This window comes from Ictidomys tridecemlineatus, chromosome 1 (assembly GCF_052094955.1).
Source record: "Ictidomys tridecemlineatus isolate mIctTri1 chromosome 1, mIctTri1.hap1, whole genome shotgun sequence".
In the NCBI taxonomy this organism is placed as follows: Eukaryota; Metazoa; Chordata; class Mammalia; order Rodentia; family Sciuridae; genus Ictidomys; species Ictidomys tridecemlineatus.
In genome coordinates this window covers 244,876,310-244,892,725 of record NC_135477.1, presented here as the reverse complement: position 1 = coordinate 244,892,725, position 16,416 = coordinate 244,876,310, and the positions used below count along the sequence as shown (strand labels likewise).

Below are 16,416 nucleotides of genomic sequence, written 5' to 3'. Positions count from 1 at the left end.
CCTACATCTTGGGAGCAAATCTTTACCCCTCACACATCCAATAGAGCACTAATCTCTAGCGTATATAAAGAACTCAAAAAGCTAAGCACACACACACACACAAAAAAAACAAATTATCCAATCAATAAGTGGGCCAAGGACCTGAAGAGACACTTCTCAGAAGATGATATACAATCAGTCAACAAATATATGAAAAAGTGCTCATCATCTCTAGCAATTAGAGAAATGCAAATCAAAACTACTCTAGGATTTCATCTCACTCCATTCAAAATAGCTGCTATAATGAAAACAAACAACAATAAGTGTTGGCGAGGATGTGGGGGAAACGGTACACTCATACATACATACTGCTGGTGGGACTACAAAATGGAGCAGCCAATATAGAAATCAGTATGGAGATTTCTTGGAAAATTGGGAATAGAACCATCATTTGACACAGCTATCCCACTGCTGGGACTTAAAAACAGCATACTACAAGGAAATAGCCACATCAATGTTTATATAAGCACAATTCACAATAGCTAAACTGTAGAACCAACCTAGTTGTCCTTCAATAGATGAATGAGTTTTTAAAAAAAATGGCATATATACACAATGGAATATTACTCAGCAATAAAAGAGAATAAAATCATGGAATTTGCAGGTAAATGGATGGAGTTGGAGAGAATAATGCTAAGTGAAGTTAGCCAATCTCAAAAAACCAATGCCAAATATTTTCTCTGATATAAGGAGGCTGATTCATAGTGGGGTAGGGAGTGGGAGCATGGGAAGATTAGATGAACTCTAGATAGGGTAGAGGAGTGGGAGGGGAAGGAAGGGGCAGGGGGTTAGAAATGATGGTGGTATGTAATGGACATTATTATCCAAAGTATATGTATGAAGACACAAATTGGTGTGAATATACTTTATATACAACTAGATATATGAAAAATTGTGCTCTATAAGTGTAATAAGAATTGTAATGCATTCTGCTGTCATATATAAATTTTAAAAATAAAAAAATTGCAGATAAAGGAAATGGGACAATAAAAAGTCTTACCTTTTGAAATATATTTTAATTTTTGTATTTTTCCTAAATTCAAGTCACCAAAGTGACAAAGAAGAATTATACCTTTCTCTTGAATCTATATTATCCCTTCTACCTGTTTATTCAACATAAGGAAAATATAAATTATACTAACTTCTTACTTATAATGTTTATATATTTGATTCCATAACCATATCTCCTATTTATATATTTTTCCATATATTTTTTTCTTGTTTTCCTCCCCCATCACTAATGAGCCGCCAGAGAGAATACATGTGATCAGAAAGATTTACTGATTAAGGCTGACCTCTAACACTACTTTAGGACAGCATTGGAAACATAAAACTACTTTCAATATGCAATGGCTCAGACAGCTGTTACTTTAGCCATATGGGACTGTGATCAGTCACTTTGCAGCTTGCCAACCTCCATCAGGAGAAGAACCTTCTAGAAAGCCCATGTTTAATAGCAGAGAAAGTAATTCCACTTCAGCAGTGTATTTGGGATCATGATGAGAACCTGGAGGGCAGAGTTTCCCACTTCTTATAGGATTAAAAGTTTTCTATAAAATGTTGAGGTTGGAAGAGTCAATTCCACATAGTCTCCAAGAGGTGTATTATCAAAAAGAATATTTTTTTCTGAATGAGGAGTCTTACTTCAAGTTTATAAGTTACCTCATAATTTTTCAAAAGGTATTTTGATAAAATTTTGTCAGAATTCCCCACAAATTAAGAATATGGCTGGATATAGATTCAACTTTTACATAGGTTAATTAGTGGGGGGTTCTACAGTGAACAATACATGTGCAAGCCCATATCTTATTCAGAGATGGAATGATTTGCCTTAGGACCTGAGAGAAACAGCACAGAATGGAATAAAACAAATTAATTATATCATATGGAATCCCAACTCATGCCTCAGCAAGTAGTGGGGTAGGGAGGGGATCATGGAGTCTCCTTCCTAGAGTCTGATTCCTCCTAGTTCCCTTCTCAGCTACTTTCTCCTATCATCAGCAATACCCTCTCTTCCTGTATCCTCAACTTCTTCTCAGCAAATAAATATGCCCAAGTATATACTACCAAAAAACAAAAAATTTTACCCATTTATTTTAAACTTGAGTTTTCAGCTCATGAGTAATTTCTACTTTTTATGACCTAAACATAAACAAACATCCATAAATATCCATGGAAGTTTTCTATTTGTATCATATATAGCAAAAATTCTAATTTTTCTAACTTTAAGTTAAAATATTTTATGGTTACGTTTTTAAAATCTTTATAAAAAATACTCATTAGCTCAATTTTATTTTCAGCATCCTCAAGCAACTTTTTTTTTAATTTTAATTTTTTGTTTGTTTTAATTAGTTATACTTGACAGTACAATAATCTTGACATATCATACATTTGAATCAGATGGGGGTATAATTTATCATTTTTCTGAGTGTACAGTTGCAGAATCACATTGGTCACGTATATACATAATAATGTCTAATTTATTCTGCTGTCCTTCCTTTCCCCCCTCCCCCCTCTCCCCTCTCATCACTTCTCTCTACCCAATCTAATGTGACACACTTCTTTTTTTTCCCCCTCACATCGTCATACATGTATTCTATATAATGATGAGGGTCTCATCTCCTTCCATCTTCCGTGCAATTCCTCTTCTCCCTTCTTTTCCCTCCCACCTCTTTTTCCTATTTAGTGGTAATCTTCTTCTCATGCTTTTCCTCCCTACCCCATTTTGAGTCACCCCACTTATATCAGAGAAGACATTCGACATTTGGTTTTTAGGGACTGGCTACCTTCACTTAGCATAATCTGCACTAATGCCATCCTTTTCCCTGCAAATGCCATGATCTTGTATAAATGCCACATTTTTTTTTTATCCATTCATCTATTGAAGGACATCTAGGTTGGTTCCATAGTCTAGCTATTGTGCATTGTGCTGCTATAAACATTGATGTGGCTGTGTTCCTATACTATACTGTTTTTGGGTCTTTTGGTATAGTCTGAGAAGAGGAATAGCTGGGTCAAATGGTGGTTCCATTCCCAGGTTTTTTTGTTTTGTTTTGTTTTGGTTTTTGAGGATATTGTAAATGGGGTAGTTTTCCTCATTTCCATTTCCATTACCAAGCAATCTCCTTACTGCTTTCCATATTGGCTGCACCAATTTGCAGTCCCACCAGCAATGTTGAGTGTACCTTTTTCCCTGCATCCTCGCCAGCACTTGTTGTTATTTGACTTCATAATGGCTGCCTTCTTACTGGAGTGAGATGGTATCTTAGAGTAGTTTTAATTTGCATTTCTCTGATTGCTAGAGAGGGTGAACATTTTTTCGTGTATTTGTTGATTGATTGTATATCCTCTTCTGAGAAGTGTCTATTCAGGTCCTAGGCCCATTTGGTGATTGGGTTATTTGTTGGTTTTTTTTGTTGCTTAACTTTTTGAGTTCTTTGTACACCGTAGAGATTAGAGATCTGATGTGTGAGGGGTAAATATTTGTTCCCAGCATGTAGGCTCCCTGTTCACCTCACATATTATTTCTCTTGCTGAGAAAAACCTTTTTAGTTTGAATTCATCCCATTTGTTGATTCTGGTTTTAACTCTTGTACTATAGGTGTCTTATTAAGGAATTTGGGGACTAACTCCACGTGATGGAGATTAGGGAAAACTTTTTCTTCTATTAGATGCAGAGTCTCTGGTTTGATTCCTAGATGCTTGATCCATTTTGAGTTAACTTTTGTGCACGGTGAGAGAAAGGGATTCAATTTCATTTTGTTGCATATGGATTTCCAGTTCTCCCAGCACCATTTGTTGAAGATGCTATCCTTTCTCCATTGCATACTTTTAGCACCTTTGTCTAATATAAGGTAGTTGTAACTTTGTGGGTTGGTCTCTGTGTCCTCTATTCTGTACCATTTGTCTACCAGCCTGTTTTGGTGCCAGTACCATGTTGTTTTTGTTACTATTGCTCTGTAGTAAAGTTTAAGATCTGGTATAGTGATACCACCTGTTTCATTCTTCCTGCTTAGAATTGCTTTAGCTAATCTGGGTCTTTTATTTTTCCAGATGAATTTCATAATTGCTTTTTGTATTTCTGTGAGGAATGCCATTGGGATTTTTATCAGAATCGCATTGAATCTGTAAAGTGCTTTTGGTAATATGGCCATTTTAATAATATTAATTCTGCCTATCCATAAGCAAGGTATATCTTTCCATCTTCTAAGGTCTTCTTCTATTTCTCTCTTTAGGGTTCTGTAGTTTTCATTGTATAGATCTTTCACCTCTTTTGTTAAATTGAATCTCAAGTTTTTTTGTTTTTGTTTTCGTTTTTTTAGGATATTGTGAATGGGGTAGTTTTCCCCATTTCCATTTCAGAGGATTTGTCACCGATGTACAGGAATGCCTTTGATTCATGGGTGTTGATTTTATATCCTGCCACTTTGCTGAATTCATTTACTATTTCTAGAAGTTTCTTGGTAGAACCTTTTAGGTCTGCTAGGTATAGGATCATATCATCAGCAGCAAATAGTGCTATCTTAAGTTCTTCTTTTCCTATAGTTATACCTTTAATTTCTTTCATCTGTCTAATTGCTCTGGCTAGTACTTCCAGAACTATGTTGAATAGAAGTGGTGAGAGAAGGTATCCCTGTCTTGTTCCAGGTTTTAGAAAGGATGCCTTCAATTTTTCTCCATTTAGAATAAGGCTGGCCTGAAGCTTAGCATAGATAGCTTTTACAATGTTGAAGTAAGTACCTGTTATTCCTAGTTTTTCTATTGTTTTGAACATAAGGGCTGCTGTATTTTGTCAAATGCTTTTTCTGTGTCTATTGAGATGATCATATGATTCCTATCTTTAAGTCTACTGATGTGAATTACATTATTGATTTCTGTATATTGAACCAGGCTTGCATTCTGGAGATGAATCCCACTTGATCATAGTGCACAATCTTTTCGGTAAGTTTTTGTATCCGATTTGCCAGAATTTTATTGAGAATTTTTGCATCTATACTCATTAGAGATAATGGTCTGAAGTTTTCTTTCTTTGAATTGTTTTTGTCTGGTTTTGGAAACAGGGTGATGTTGGCCTCGTAGAATGAATTTGGAAGTACTCTCTCTTTTTCTATTTCCTGAAATAGATTGAAGATTATTGGTATTAGTTTTTCTTTAAAGTTTTGTAAATCTCTGCTGTGTATCTATCCAGTCCTGGGCTTTTCTTGGTTGGTAATCTTTTGAAGGTTTCTTCTATGTCCTCATTTGATATTGGTCTGTTTAAGTTGTGTACATCCGCCTGACTCAATCTGGACAGATAATATGACTTAAGAAATTTATCTATGCCTTCACTATCCTCTATTTTATTGGAGTATAATGTTTCAAAATAATTTCTAATTATCTTCTGTATTTCTGTGGTGTCCGCTGTGATGTTGCCTTTTTCATCCCATATACTAGTAATTTTGATTCTCTCTCTCTTCTTCTCTTCAATAGCATGGCTAAGGGTCTGTCAATCTTATTTATTTTTTCAAAGAACCAACTTTTACTTTTGTCAATTGTTTTCAATTGTTTCTTTTATTTTGATTTCAGTGATTTCAGCTCTGATTTTAATTATTTCTTTCCTTGTACTGCATTTGCTGCTGATTTGCTCTTCTTTTACTAGGGCTTTGAGATGTAGTATGAAATCATTTATTTGTTGGCTTTATCTTTTTCTTTTTCTTTTTTTTTTTTGAGGAATGAACTCCATGCAATGAATTTTCCTCTTAGTACTGCTTTCATAGTGTCTGTGTTTTCATTTATCTCTAAGAATGTTTTAATTTCCTCCTTGATGTCTTCTGAAACCCATTGTTCATTCAGTAGCATATTGTTTATTCTCCAAGTGATTTAGGAATTTTTCTTCCTTATTTTATCATTGAGTTCCAATTTCATTCCATTATGATCAGATAAAATGCATGGTAATATCTCTACTCCTTTACATTTGCTATATAGTCTATTTTTGAGAAGGATCCATGTGCTGCTGAGAAAAAAGTGTATCTGCTTGATGTTGCTTGATATATTCTGTATAACAGCCAATTAAGTCTAAGTTATTAATTGTGTTACTGAGTTCTATAGTTTCTTTATTCAACTTTTGTTTGGAAGATCTGTCCAGTGGTGAGAGAGGTGTGTTAAAGTCATCCATGATATTGTGTTGTGGTCTATTTGTCTCTTGAACTTGAGAAGAGTTTGTTTGATGAACATAGCTGCACCATTGTTTGGGTCATATATATTAATGACTGTTATGCAGTGCCGGTTTTCTAGCTGTGAATTCTTTTCACTTTTATTTATCATGGAAGGTTTTTATTTCAACATCAAATCTGAAGCTTAATTTTGCTGGATATAAGATTCTTGTTTGGCACCCATTATCTTTCAGCGTTTGAAATATGTTGTTCCAGGATCTTCTAGCTTTCAACATCTGTGTTAAAAAATCAGCCATTAACCTAATTGGTTTACCCCTAAATGTAATCTGCCTCCTTTCTCTTTTGGCTTTTAAAATTCTCTCCTTGTTCTATATGTTGAACATTTTCATTATAATGTGTCTTGGTGTGGGTCTCTTGTGTTTTGTACATTCGGAATCCTGTAGGCTTGTAGGATTTGTATTTCCATTTCATTCTTCATGTCTGGAAAGTTTTCTAAAATTATTTCATTGAATAGATTGCTTATTCTTTTGGTTTGGACCTCTATACCTTCCTATATCCCAATAACTCTTAAATTTGGTCTTTTTATGTTATCCCAAATCTGTTGGATGTTCTACTCATGGTTTCTTATCAGCCCTTCTGAGTTGACTAGACTCTTTTCGAGATGATATATTTTGTCTTCCTTGTCTGATATTCTGACTTTTAATTGGTCTACCCTGCTGGTGATACTCTCATTTGAGTTTCTAATTTGGTTTATAATTTCCTTCATTTCCAGGATTTCTGTTTGATTTTTTTGTATAACCTCTATCTCCTTGTAGAGTCAACCTTTTGCTTCTTGGATTTGTTTAAGTAATTCATTGTCAAAGTGATCTTTTATTGTCTACATTTGCTGTCTAAGGTCTTCATTGAGACTCCAGATCATCTGAGGCATGTATATCTTGAAATCATTATCTGACATTTTCTCTGTTGTAGCTATAAACTCCTCTATTGTTGTGTTGTCCTGCATTGTTTGTGTTCCTTTTTTTGTTGTTTTTTCATGATGCTCACATTTCTCTCCAGCTCTGTGTGACTGCTGTGTTATTATTTTTTCCTATAAATTTGTTTTGCTTCTGTATAGCTCTGAGATCTCTCCTTTGTGATGGGACACAATGTCTAGAAATGTTGGGTTCAATTGTAATTTAAAGTAAATTCATTAGCTTCATAAAAGGCATACAGATTCTGGTGGTGTATAGAGAACTTGAGGGTTGCACGTAGGACTTTATGTTTAGGGGGAAAGAAGTGAGGAAATGGGGGTTAATATAGCTTAGCTTCTTTGGAGGAGAGCTCTAATGCAGGGAGTTATTAACAGGAGAATAGACAGGAGTATTTTGGGGTAGCTAAGAACTTGAGAGGGCTATAAGAAGCATAGAAATATTCACCTATTTGCATTTGGTAAATTATATGTAGTAGAAGTAGTAACACTTGGGAGGTTGGGAGGGGAAGAGAAGGAGGAAGAAAAGTACAAAGAAGAGAAGAAGAAAGAAAGATTATAATACATAATAATAAAAATATGGATCATTTACTTTTATTAAAGTATAATTTAATATGACCCATTTAAAGTGTACAATTTACCAGATATGATGTTGTACACCTGTAATTCCATGACTGTTCAAATGCCAAGGAGGGCATGAAATCTGATCTGGCTTTCTTTAAGGAATGGGACTTCCACAGTCAGTCAAGGGCCTACAGGAAAGGCGTGTACGGCAGAGCCGGAAGTACCAGGAGAGGCATCAAGTGACACATCCTCTGGAGGATGATCATAAGGAAATAGTATGGTTAAAAAGCCTGGTTAAAAATCAAAGTTTTCAACTTATGTACAAAGTCATAGAAGATATTCAAAGAGTAAATAAGGAATAACTGAAAGGCCTGAATAAATAAGTTTGAAGAAATGTTAACTTCGTACTACTTTATGGTATGTGGTAAGCATTAAAGCATAAGTGCTACATTTAACAGGATATAAACTGGGGCTAGGTATATTATGAGGGATGGACAGAGAAGGGGGAGGATATCCAAGTACACAGGTTAGAGATGGGGAGAAGGGTAGAGTGAAGGCAAGACTGAAATCAAAAGGAAGATCTAATAGACACTAAAACAGAATTTATAAGACTGCTGCTGGTTACAGGAGATAGAAAATATTACAAAGCCTAAATAGAAACTAATTAAGAAAAATAGCAACATCAAAACGAACAGTGGGTTCTAAAGCAGATGTGGAGGGTGTTTTGGTACAGCAAGCTTAAACAGTGGAAAAGGCAGCTGAGAACTCTAAGAACAAAAGGGTAGAACAAGCGTACAACCAGAGAGATGAAAAACTGTGCTCTATATGTATAATATAAATTGTAATGCATTCTGATGTCATATATAACAAATTAGAATTTTTTTTTAAAAAGGTAGAACAATGCCTAGGGGACCTGAGTTTAGAATAAGAGGGAAGTTGGCAGGAAAAGAGGCTGTTTCAAAGAAGAATGGCATTAATAAGGAGAACAAGGACTGAAAAAAGCCAAATTTAGTGCTGAAAAAGACTTGTTTTATTCTGAAAAACACTGAAATAGATTGGACAATATCTCCTTATGAGGGACAAAATGCCAAATTTCTAGTAATTCAGGGTCTTTGAAAGCAGTGGATAGGGTCTCTGTTTCCTCAACGGTTATCCCAGCACCTAGGACAGTACTTGGACCAGAGAAGGCGCTTAGTAACTTCTGTGGAATTAATGATGTAATATCTCTACTTTCCATCTGTCAGCACCTCCTGTTCTTTGCTACCCTCCCTAGTTGCTAGGTCCCTGGTATTACACTTGAGCAACTGTATTACCAACACCCTAAATTACATGGCCCTATTATTCTTCTGTTACATGTTTCCTATTTTATTATCTCTCTGAGTTTGAGGGATCTTTTCTATATCCCTGGTATTCTGAATTATGATGCAAGGCTCCATGTGAGTCTATATCATACTTTCCAGATGAATCCTTCCCATCTGAAGAGTCATGTTATTTAAGTTCTGAGACAATTTTGATAGCTATTTCTTACCTAATTCTATTTTCCCTTCTCTACATATTTTCTTTTAAGAACATTCCAAGTACTAGTCCCTGCTATGACCATTTAAATCTCTCTCTTACTGTCTTTTATTTTACTTTATAGGATATCTCCTTCACTTTATTTATATCTACATTTTAGGTTATTTCAATATTCCTATGTGTTTTCCTTCCCTGCTATCATTTATTTGTTTTCCAAGAGTTCTTTCTTTATTTCTAAATTTTCATATTTATAATAGTATTCTGCTCTGGCTTCTTGGTTATACTACTCTTTATTTTTTTCTGAGACTATTAATTATAGGTAGGGATTTTTCCCTGGAAAATTTCTTTATTTTCCCACATTCTCCCCCACTTCACTGAGTTACTTTATCCATTTATTTTAGTCTCTGTATTTCATGTTACAGTGTCTGATGACACTTGTTTGTCTATTAGTATTTAAGAGTAGAGCACTGAAAAGCAGATTAGAAATACTATGCCATGGATTATGATTTTTTTCTATTAAGGACCAGATGGTAAATATTTTAGACTTTGAAGATCTTATACTCTGTTGCAACTACTTGCTATTCTGCTACCGTAGTACAAAAGCAGCCACTTAAATATAAAAAAGAACAAGTGAGGTTGTTCTAATAAAACCTTATTAATGAACACTGAAATTTAATTACATATAATTTATGGAATATTTTCCTTATTTTGATTTTTAGAAAACATCGTAATAGAATAATGACTCCAAAGATCTTCACATGCTAATCCTGGAATCTGTTAATATATTACTTCATGTGGCAAAGGGGAAATAAGGTTTTAGATTGAATTAACATTGCTCATCAGTTGACTATAAAATAGGGAGATTATCCAAGGATGTTCAATATAATCATAAGAGTCTTTAAAAAGTGACGAAGGGGAGCAGAAAAGAAGATCAAGGTGTTGCAATGTGAAGAGGACTCAACCCATCAACCCACTGCTGCTGGCCTGTAACATGGAGGAAGGGCCCGTAAATAAAGGAACAGGGAGTGGTGGCCTCTAGCAATTGCAAGAACAAGGGAGTATATTCCTCTGGTGTATCCCAAAAGGAACACATCCCTGCTGACACCCTAATTTTACCCCAGTGAGACTTCTCATCTGCAGAGCTATAAAATAATACATTTGTATTATTTTAAATCACTAAATTTGTGGTAATTTGTTATAGCAGCCATAGGAAAATAATATGAGCATTTAAAAATGCAATTTCTATTTTCAGCTGGCAAGTGATACAAAAACAATAGTGGGCTACATTTTGTGCATGAACCTTAGTTTTTTGACTCCTGGCATAGGCTCCTGAATCATACTTCCTAGGATTAAATCCCAGTCATGCCACTTACTAAATAATATTGGGTAGGTAACTCAAACTCTTTGTGTCTATTCCCTCATCTGTAAATGACAGTGGCAATATTTACATCATAGGACCACTGTAAGGATTAAGTGAAATATTACATGTAAGGTGTTGACTAAACCATGGTAAATCCTCAGTAGAAAACAACAATAATAATAATAACAGCGACAACAACAGGGAGAGGGGGAAGGAATACAGTTCTATATGAATCTCTCACAGGCTTCTCCCATGACTGAGATCTCTGTTTTCTCTAGTTAGCTCCAAAGTCAGTTACCATTCATGTATCTGGCTTCTAGCTTCCATATATGTCTTGACCTTTTTTTAAAAAAATTTTTTTTAGCTGTAGACAGACACAATACCTTTATTTTATTTTATCGTTTTATGTGGTGCTGAGGATTGAATCTAGTGCCTCACATATGCAAGGCAAACACTCTACCAACTGACTACAACCCCAACCCTTTGACCTCTTTTTTCTGTTGTTCTCTAATTCTCTTTGTCCATGTAGGTTTATGCTTTAAAATATGTTTTCCTTGCCATTTTAGTGGAGTTTCAGGAGGGATTAAAGTTTAATGAATGTGGTAAATTGCCACACTTTACAGGAAGTCTTTAAGTTCAAAGACTTTCAGTAAAGCAAAGAACAAGGATAAAAATCATCCATATTTTAAAAAAAAACTTTTAATTTTTTAAAAGCCAGTGTTAGATGTTGCTTCTAACAGTACATAACACAGTATAAGGATATTATTTTAAAAATTTATTCTTTTCATTAAAATAATTAATAGATTAGAATTAAAGTTTAGGGCTTGCAAGTAATTTTGCAAAAGTTTGATGACTATTTGTGTTTTGAGTCAATGACATAACTTTTTGAAAAGTAATCACAGAAAAACATACATGACAAAAACACTATAAAACAATTTCTATGTCAAATGTTTCCTCTTGAATATTTACAAAACATAATTCTAATTGATGTATTAATTCAAGCATAACTAAAAATTTGGTCCACAACATCCCAATTAATTGATTGTGGCTGTATTTTCATACAGTGAATGACTGGTTGAAGCAAGATACCTACAGTCTTATCTTCTTAAACCACACCTTTAGTCACCAAGTAGCCTGTCAAACTCAGATTACATAAGTCTTTCACAGCCAGGGTTAAACAGTATCCTGAGTTCTAACTTCAAAATTCTGTGAGAATTGTAAAAAGAAAAAGAAGGAAGACCCAGTGTTACCAAGAACTTAGAAGCCTGTCCTGAATATCTCAAATATATTATCTAAAATGATATTCACAATAAATGACAAGGTGGGGATCATGTCCTCATTTCATAAATACAAAAACAAAATATAATATGGAGAGCTTAGGAAACTCAGGATGGACTGACAGTCCAAAGAAATGTATACTGCAAGTATATGTCTTGTGTCATTTATAATATATTATTGTGTTATGAAATATGTGTTATGAAATAGGCTTTTGTCAACATTTTTTAAATCATTTGGTATTTTAAAAATTCTTAGATAAAACATAGTTTTCCCACTACAACTTTCCTACTTTATAGTCAATATTGTGCTACTCTAACTTGAACACATACAATGGAGTAGAAGTTGTGAATTATTACTAAGTGATCAGTCTTTGTGAAAAGAAGGAAGATATTACCTTGAGCTACAAACACACTCTTAGGCTCTGGAAGTCATGTTTAACTCATGAAAGCCCTTAGAAAATACCAATCTTAGGAAGATAGAGGACACTCAGATACCATAGTATAATTTGATGTCAACGAGTTCTCCATACATTATTTACAGGGCTAATATGGTTATGTAAAACAATTTAAAAATCAATTTTTCAATTATTTTTGAAAATAATTGAAAGCAATTATTTTTAATTTATATACTCTCAAATGTAATTTTTTAAATTATTTCTTCTAATTACTTCTACATGATAGCAGAATGCATTTTGACTCATGGTACACACATGGAGCACAACTTTTCATTTCTCTAGTTGTACATGATGCAGAGCCATTCATGCAGTCGTACATGTACACAGGGTAATACTGTCCAACTCATTCCACCATCTTCCCTACCCCTATACTCCTTCCCCTCCCCTTACTGCCCGCCTCTGCCCAATCCAAAGTTCCTCCATTCTTCTCATGCCCTGACCCCCATAGTAGATCAGCATCCACATATCAAAGAAAACATCTGGCCTTTGGTCAAATACAATTTTTAGTGAAACATGGGTTCTTCACATATCTTCATATCTGTAGTTAGTAATAAATGATAAATAACTCAGTAAAAAAGTTTTCCATATCAAAATTATCTGACTTGCAAATTTTTATAGGAGATTACAAATTTATCACAAAATAACAATGGAATCAAGGATTCAACATTATATGCTATATTATTCTTTTTTAAATCCCCAAAAACGTTAACACCTTTTTAACACCAACAGGTTAACACTCCATTTAAAGGAAGATTGATTTTTCTACTTGATATAAAAGAGAAATACAAAGAAATATTAATAGCCCTCCTTCATAAAATTTTCCCTTTTTTTACTAATACACATACTAACTGAACCTCTATAAAAGTAAATATAGTTTTTATTTTCAGTGATTACAACATCTTCATAAGAATGCCCAAAATTCAAAAAAAGAAACAGCAAATGCAATCCATAAAAACACATAGGAGGCATTAAGAAACAAACAAACAAACAAAGGAATTAACAAATACTATGAGAATCTGGCATTAATTAGTTTACTTGAGTTGTGAGAGAAGACAGAACAAAGCTAAGTAAAATAAGCGAGTCCCCAAAAGTCAAAGGTTGAATTTTTTTTTTATATGCAAAAGGCAATCCAAAATGGTAGGAGGGGGTGCATAAAAAAACAGAAGATCAGTGAAGTAGATGAAGAGGATTGAACAGGAGGAAGGAGGGACAGGAGAAAGGAATAGTGAAATGAATCTGTCCTAACTTTCCTATGTACACATAAAAACATACCACAATCAATCTCACCATCATATACATCCACAAGAGGCTATTTAAAAAAACTATAAGTAAATAGCATAAAGATCAATAGAGTAGAGGGAGGGGAATAGAGGAGGGGGATGGGAGGGGAAAGGGGAAAGGGGAAATACTAGGGACTGAATTAGAACAAATTATATTCTATGCTTTTATAATTATGTCCAAATGAATCCTAATGTTATGATAAGTAAAAAGAACCCATAAAAAAGGGAAAAAATGAATAAATTTGAAAGGTATTTTTATACAAAATGAAGACATCATCAGGTATTCATAAAACTATTTATGCTGAATTATTTTAAGACTCGAAAATTATACTTAAGATACAAAAATCATTTTTAAAAATTCACCTGTAATCCAAAATCAGTCAAATATATAGAACATATATATTATATATTTATACATCATTAAAAATATATCTAAATTTACACCATTGTGTCTCATCTTCTATCCCAGCCAAGATACAAATATACACATATCTCTATCTCACAATTTTCACAAAACTAGGATAATTTTTATGCTATTATTTTTTAACATCTTCTTAAAGAAACTGACCATCTCATATTATGATGCTTTTTTTAGAATGAATTCACTCTTCAACAAATAGGAAGGTCATCTGTGAATAAGGCATTGTTCTTTGCTCAGCAGATACACCAAAGAGCAAAAACAATCATTTTGCTTATGGAGCAAATTTCATACCAGAGGGAATCAGCCAATAAAAAGGTGGAATATGTAATTCAGCATATGTTAGATGGTGGGCAATCAACACTACAAAAAAAAAAAAAGAGAGAGAGAGAGACACAGACAGTCCTCTGGTGGGGAGAAGGTTGCAATTTTAAATAAAGTATGGTCAGGGAAGGCCTTGCTGAAGAGCAAAGAGGTGAAAGAGGTAAAAGAAAAGTCAGGTGACTATCTGGGAAAAGAAAGCCGTGGGCTAAATGGTTCAACAATGTGCAAAGGCCATGAGTCAGGTTGAGTCCTATCACCTCTCCAATGTCACCTCCTACTATTCTGCCTCTTCTTCCCCTTATTCCCACCAGATATTGGCCTCTGCTTGACTCAGTATTACACTGAGGAGGGGGGAAGTGGGGAACCAAGGAGGCAGTGCAGAACAACAGAAGCACTTCATAAGAGGCCTTCTCAAACCTAAAGGCAGGCCATCGTCATAAGAATAAAAGGGACCTTGGGAGAACAACCATTCCTCTCGAGCAGCAATATCCAACAGAACTATGACAGGAATGTTTTATACCTGTGTTAATAAGCAGTCATAAATCTCCCAAGGCTCTAAGGCCCTTAAAAAGTGGTCATTGTGAAGGAGAAACTGATGTTTTAATTGTACTTTAACTAATGAAAAATTAAATAGTCAAATGTGGCTAGCTAGATATCATTAATATATAGTTCACTTCTAAAGGAATACATTTCATTTACTGTGTTAAAATTCAAGTTGATCAAATGAGAATTCTATGATTAAATGTGTCAACTACAACAGTTTTACTTAATCAACACAAAATGTGTATTAACCATTATCTACCATGCTGCCCTTTGGCTCCTGTGTGGAAAAGCTGCTGCTGTTGTGCTGTCTTTCTTCAGCTTCAGTGTTTACACTTAGATTTTTTTTTTAATTGCTAAAATAACAATTCAGAACAAATCTGTTTTTAAATCAAGTCAGATTTCCTGCTGGCAAGATTTTACTTCTCAGTTTGATTTCTTTACAATTGATACACATTAAAATGCAAATGTAAAATACAAATAAAATACAACAAATGGGGTATGGTATAATAACCTATACATTCATGTATTACTGAATTCTAACAGAAAAGAAGATTGTGATTAGTAGAATGACTTAGGATATACTTTTTTGGAAACTGGCATTTGTATTGCTTTGTCTTACACAAAACTGGAAATAGGAGATACTAATTATACAAGGCCAATCAATTTCTAAAACCTGTGCTCAACATTATCAAAATATAAGGGTTCTAAGAGAAGACACACATATATGCACTATGTCAAACATACTACTACTAAAGCTAAATGGAGAAAACTGTATGTTTTAGAATTTCTATGTTTAAATCAACTGCTCCCAGAGACGATGAAAGCCAGTAACTATAAATTTACTGCCTGGTTAGAACTCAGTTTACAATTCAAAGGACTTTTAAAATCTCTGTGCTGTTATGAAGCTTTATGGGGTTTACAGTGGGGATGAAAACAGAAATAAAAGATCTGACACAGAAAATGCCACAGATATTTCCAGCATTATCAGCATGAATTTTTCCCTCTATCATTACTTTTTACCTTATTCCAACACAAATTACTTTAACTGCATAAAAAGACAACTTTGTTTCCTGAAGTCCCATTCAAAATGCAAGTGTTCGAAGGATAAAACTGAACAGAATAAAATTTTTATTTTTTTTTTTAATTGGAATGTAAACTCCACAAGGGCAGAAATTTTTGATAAGACTCTCAGTATAAAGGACAGTGACTGGCATATAGTACTACCCAGTCAATAAATATTTATTGAACTAATAATTGACCAGATCTTTCTATTGAATCAAAGAATCTAAACTGTGTTGTAAAATTTATGTAGAATTTTATATTAATATTTGTAATCTAGACTCAATTTACTTTTCAAATATTTTCATTTTTTCATCTATACATACCACAAAGCCCTTTATACAGGTTATTGGCTATCAAAGGATCTACGGATCTTAAAATTCCTTTGAATTCCAAAATATTCTAGCAAGGACCTAAAACCCAAAACCTGCTAAAATGGAATGATACGGAAATTTAAAACAAA

At 34.0% G+C, this 16,416-nt stretch overlaps 1 protein-coding gene across 3 annotated transcripts in view; it reads right to left on the bottom strand.

Moving 5' to 3' along the window:
* The window catches only part of Wdr70 (WD repeat domain 70), a 279,175-nt gene that overhangs the window by 92,626 nt on the left and 170,133 nt on the right, over positions 1–16,416 (bottom strand). The window lies entirely within an intron of this gene.